This window comes from Artemia sp. Qi Xiang Cuo, chromosome 9 (assembly GCF_049724085.1).
Source record: "Artemia sp. Qi Xiang Cuo chromosome 9, ASM4972408v1, whole genome shotgun sequence".
NCBI lineage: Eukaryota > Metazoa > Arthropoda > Branchiopoda > Anostraca > Artemiidae > Artemia > Artemia sp. Qi Xiang Cuo.
The window spans coordinates 20,211,479-20,217,509 of NC_142802.1; positions in this window are offsets into that span (position 1 = coordinate 20,211,479).

The window sequence follows — 6,031 nt, forward strand, 5'->3', positions numbered from 1 at the left end:
AAAAAATAAACAATAATTATTCTACATTGCGTTCCCTTTGTTTTATGCCTTCATCGCATGAAGACCATAACATTCATTGAAAGCTAAATTCTTCTTCTTCTTGCTTGGAATAGTCTGGAGACGCTTTCATATAATCTCATCACTGGAATCAAATTACCAACCCTAAAGTAGGCTGCTGCAGCTGAGATCGAACATCTGGTCAAAATGACCAAGCCACTTCATTTTGTGAATTCTGGTTGATGTGCCTAATTATTTGGTTACTTGTAGAATTTTCATTTGTTTATTTTTCAAATATAGTGGAGGGGAGTAATTTCGTTGTTCTTTGGATTTTTCTATGAAAATGCCCTAGAATGGTATTTTCAATGAAAACACACAAAAAGCTATTTTTCAAAATCTGACGGGGGAAGTTAAAATTTCCAGGGGTCAATTGTCATGTTTCACTGGTCTGGTACTACTAGTCCTGACAACTCACTGCAGCACCAATCCGCCTAAAGTTTCAACTAAATACCAGTGTCTTTCATGATATATTGCAGACTATCCCTTTTGACAATCGGGATACACCTAGCATCGTTTGATTAAGTTCAACATTCCCCTCGATAATCTCTAAAAGTTTCAACTGAATGCCTGTAATTGTTTCTGTAATATTGCATATGTACTATTTTGACAACCCTGATGCATAAAAAATATCCACCCTTCCTCATGCATAAAAAAATATTTAGAATTTCTATGAAGAAAGAAACTAAAACTTTGTGTAAAATAAAATGCATCGACCGGGGATCGAACCCGGGCCTTCCCTGTGGTAGGCGAGTATTCTACCACTGTATATAAATAACATAACATTAAGACCTGAGTGAAACCTCAGTGATTTTTGGCACTACATTCACGGTGTGTGCAAACAGCTTTACCCATTTAATCTGTCATCAGCGGTCCAGAGTATATTTGTCAGTCACTGAATAATGGTGCGACTTTGTATTATTCGTAATTGCGAAAGCAGAAAGAAATGGGGTGAGCCGGCGAAATGGTTTGCTACTGTTCCATATCACAGGTATGACTTAACTGATTGGCTTATTCAGGATTTCTAAAAAGGGGGGCAGGGCGTTGATTAAATTTGTGAAAATAAGGAAATTTCGGTAAATTTTTCGCAGTTCATATTATTGACTTACTAATAAAGTAAACATACCACTCGATGCCTTTTTTATGCTTTTTCCAAACCTAATGATCATTTTTGCCGCAAATTAATTTTATCCCCTTCCCTATACATACCAATTTAGGGTATATGTTTGCACATTAGGGGGGGGGGGGTAAATTTATTTCTGAATCAAATGAGAGGTAAGTTGAAACTTTACCCCCACCCCCCTAATGTGCAATTATATACCCTGAATTGGTATATATAGGGATGGGTGTAAAATTCATTTGCGGAAAAAATGTTTATTATATTTGGAAAGAGCATAAAAAAAGGCATCAAGTGGTATGTTTACTTTATTCGTAAGTCAATTATATAACTGCGAAAAATTTACCGAAATTTTTAGTGCCAACTTGTAATCAATGCTGCAACAGGGAAATAGCCGGAATTTCATAGTGGAGAGGGATTCACGAAGTGGCGGGACTATTTGAAATTTTCTGCAAAATTTTGTTTACCACAAAGGGGCAACCTAATAGTTTTAGCACAGATCCATGGGCGTAGGCAGCATTAGGCACCATATTGTCTAGGGGGGGGGGCAGTCGATAGCGTGATGGAGTTTTATCAACTGCTTTCTCCAAACCATCTGCTTTTTCAGCCATATTTAATGTAAATTTGAAGGTCGAGGGGGGGGGAAGCTGCCCCACCCTGCCCCCCTCCCTACGCCCAAGCACAGATCATCTATTAGGTTTCACAATAGTCTGTGGTTTTAGATAGTAATATTGCGCCATGGAGCACTGTATATAGATAATCTAATTATATGTATATAGATTCCATTATTTATATACGGTGGCGATGGAGCGTCAAAGCTTGTTCTTATTGTTTGTTTTATTGGTAAGGAAAAATGTTCCCTTTAATTTCCACTTAATTTTATTTTCCTTGTAATTTTATTTAATTTTTCCTCGTTTGTGCTCTTTTTTGGGCAATAAAAATGTCCTTCGAAATTTGATATAGGAACTTTTTGTTTCTTCTAATCACAGGTTGAATAGCCCTATCCAAGAAAATACCAAACATCTGTTAAGAAGTGTTTTTCGTGAAATTTTTAGTGAGTTCTCAGAAAATTGAAGGACATCACATATTTTAGTGGCAGATCCAAAATTTTACGGGACTTTACGCTAGATCAGCTCCTGTTATAGAATATTCTTCCCGTTTGCTTATTAGAAAATTAATAAAATGGTATTTCTTACCACCGAGTCTGTGTAATCTTAGACCTTTTACGGCACAATTTCTAGAATATTTCTAAAACTTTTTCTTTAGGGAAACTACAAGAAAAAATACATTTTTAGCGACACATTGTAAAGATTTCAGCCGCTAGAGTAGAATGGCCTTATTGACTCGTGTCCCTCACCCCTGCTGCCACCTACAACTTTTTTTACACCCCATATATGGGCATAGCCTCCCTAGGGAGAACACGTGGTTAATGGGGTCAATGACCTCTTTTTCCAAGATCGATTTATTTGATGTTTCTATGTGTAATAGCTCCGGGGCGAAGGTTGCACATGCGCATTGAATTCTAACGGGAACAATGTTATTGATCTAGGACTCGAGGGGGAAGTGAATTTCTGAGAACTTGATTGCGTAATCAAAGTATGTCAACAACAACAACATCGACCTTGACATTTGCTGAGAGCGTGCACTTACAACAACATCAACCTTGGAACACCTGTGCAGTCGACCTCAATTCACCTATCGTGAATCAATAATTCCCCTTAGAAACAACAAATTAATTTCCCTTCTTGACAGATCAATCAATCAATGACATCATCTGTCAGACTTTAAAAATTTTCGCCTAGAAACATTTCTCCAGGAATAGATCCAAATCATTAATGTCTTTGCCTCGGGAACAACTCTTTTGGTCGAACTCCAAAAGATATTAATAACCAAAGGCCATGGAAACAATTAGGCAAGAAACATCTTAGCGATGAATTGTTTTAGCGCGCGAGAAGGTTTCCTATTAATTTGAAATGCGTTAGCACAGAGATGCCAATAACAAAGGAACACTCTGAATTTGCGTTTAGTGATTATTTGGGCGAAACCGTTTTAGACAGGTTATGGAACTATTTCGGCGAAACAGATAGAGACATTTTAAAAGAAGATTTTTGAAGAGATTTTGGAGGAGGTTTTGAGTGTGGTCGTTATAATACACAAGTTTCATTTGAACAGTGTTGTGAGGTCCTCTAACCCAACCCCAAAGGGTTCCAATCCTCCTACCCCAACCCCGAAGGAAGCCCCCGGTCCTCAAAGCCCCCCAAACTCCCAAAAGCCCTCCACCGGTCCTCCAAAGGCCCACCCAGACCCCCAAATGCCATCCCCATGCCCCAAATGTCCCCCAGGCTCCCAACTGTCCCCCCGGACACTCAAAGGCCCCCCAAGATCCCAAAGGGCCACCGGCGCCCCAAAGGCCCACCCAGACCCCCAAATGCCATCCCCGGGCCCCCCAAAGGCACATCGAGCTCCCAAAGGACCCACGGGGTCCCCAAGGCCCTCCACCGGGCCCCCAAGGTCTCCCAGGCCCCCAAAGGCCCACCCCGCCCCCCAAAGGCCCACCCCGACCCCCAAATGCCCACCCCGGACCCCAAAGCCCAACCCCCCGTCCCCCAAGGTACCCCCCAGCGCCCAAAGGACCACCCACCCACAAGGGACCCACAGACCCACAAAGGCTCTCCCCGAGCACCCGTCTTTCGTTGATGTGTGTTGTCTGAAACCTATGATTTGGGATGTGTAGTTTGCTACTTCAGGCTTTTCTGAGCTAAGGTTTACTAGTATTTAGTAGGTGAATGTTGTCTGAAACCAATAGTATGGGATGAGAAGATTGCTATTTCAGGCTTTTATGAGATAGGTTTCTTAGTCTTTCGTTGATGTGTGTTGAGTGAAACTTATGATTTGGGATATGTAGTTTGTTATTTTTGACTTTTCTGAGTTGGATTTCTTAGTCTTTCATAGGTGAGTGGTGTCTGAAACCTATGATTTGGAATGTGTAGTTTGCTATTTTCGACTTTTCTGAGCTGGATTTCTTAGTCTTTCATAGGAATGAGTTGTCAGAAAAATATGATTTGGGATGTATAGTTTGCTATTTCAGACTTTTCTGAGCTAAGGTTTTCTAGTATTTCGTAGGTGAATGTTGTCTGAAACCAATAGTTTGGGATGAATAGTTTGCTATTTTTGACTTTTCTGAGCAAGGTTTCTTAGTCTTTCGTTGGTGTGTGTTGACTGAAACCGATGATTTGGGATATGTAGTTTGCTATTTTTGACTTTTCTGAGCTGGATTTCTTAGTCTTTCATAGGCATGTGTTCTATGAAACCTATGATTTGGGATGGGTGGATTGCTACTTTTGACTTTTCTGAGCTGGATTTCTTAGCCTTTCATAGGTGTTTGTTGTCTGAAACCTATAGTTTGGGATGACTAGTTTGCTATTTTTGACTTTTCTGAGCTAGGTTTCTTAGCCGTTCATAGGTGAGTGTTGTCTGAAACCTATGATTTGGGATATGTAATTTGCTATTTCCGACTTTTCATAACCGGATTTCTTAGTCTTTCGTAGGTGTGTGGTGTCTGAAACCTATGATTTGGGGTGTGTGGGTCGCTATTTTTTTGACTTTTCTGAACTGGATTTCTTAGCCACTCGTAGGTATGTGTTGACTGAAACCTATGATTTGGGATGGTTAATTTGCTATTTTTGACTTTTCTGAGCTAGATTTCTTAGCCTATCATATGTATGTCCTTTCAGAAAATTATGATTTGGGAGGTGTAGTTTGCTTTTTGGACTTTTCAGAGCTAGGATTCTTAGTCACTCATAGGTGTTTGTTGTCTGAAACTTCGAGTTTGGGATGAGTAGTTGGCTATTTCAGACTTTTCTGAGCTAAGGTTTCTTAGTATTTCGTAGGTGAATGCTGTCTGAAACTTATGATTTGGGATATGTAAATTACTATTTCGGGCTTTTCTGAGTTGGATTTCTTAGTCTTTCATAGGTGTGTAGTGTCTGAAACCTATGATTTGGGATGTGTAGTTTGCTATTTTAGACTTGTCTGAGCGAGGTGTCTTAGCCTGTCCTAGGTTTTTGTTGTCAGAAAATTAGTATTTGGGATGAGTAGTTGGCTATTTCAGTCTTTTCTGAGCTAAGGTTTTATAGTATTTCGTAGGTGAATGTTGTCTGAAACCAATAGTTTGGGATGTGTAATTTGCTATTTCCGACTTTTCATAACCGGATTTCTTAGTCTTTCGTAGGTGTGAGGTGTCTGAAACCTATGATTTGGGATGTGTGGGTTGCTATTTCAGGCTTTTCTGAGTTGGATTTCTTAGTCTTTCATAGGTGTGTAGTGTCTGAAACCTATGATTTGGGGTGGATGGATTGCTACTTTTGACCTTTCTGAGCTGGATTTCTTAGCCTTTCATAGGTGTTTGTTGTCTGAAACATATAGTTTGGGATGACTAGTTTGATATTTTTTTACTTTTCTGAGCAGGATTTCATAGCCATTCGTAGGTGTGTGTTGACTGAAACCTATGATTCGGGATGGTTAATTTGCTATTTTTGACTTTTCTGAGCTAGATTTCTTAGCCACTCATAGGAGTGTGTTGTCTGAAACTCATGATTTGGGAAGCACACGAAAACTTACATGCACACAAAAACTTAAATGCACACAAAAACTTACACACACACACACACACACACACACACACTTACACACACAAACACACGAAAACTTACACACACACGCCAAAACTTACACACACAAAAAAACACACAAAAACACAAACACAAACAAAAAACAACACACTAAAACACAATAAAAAAACCCACATAAATCAAAAAAAAAATAACAAAAAAACACAAAAAAAGAACATAACACACACAA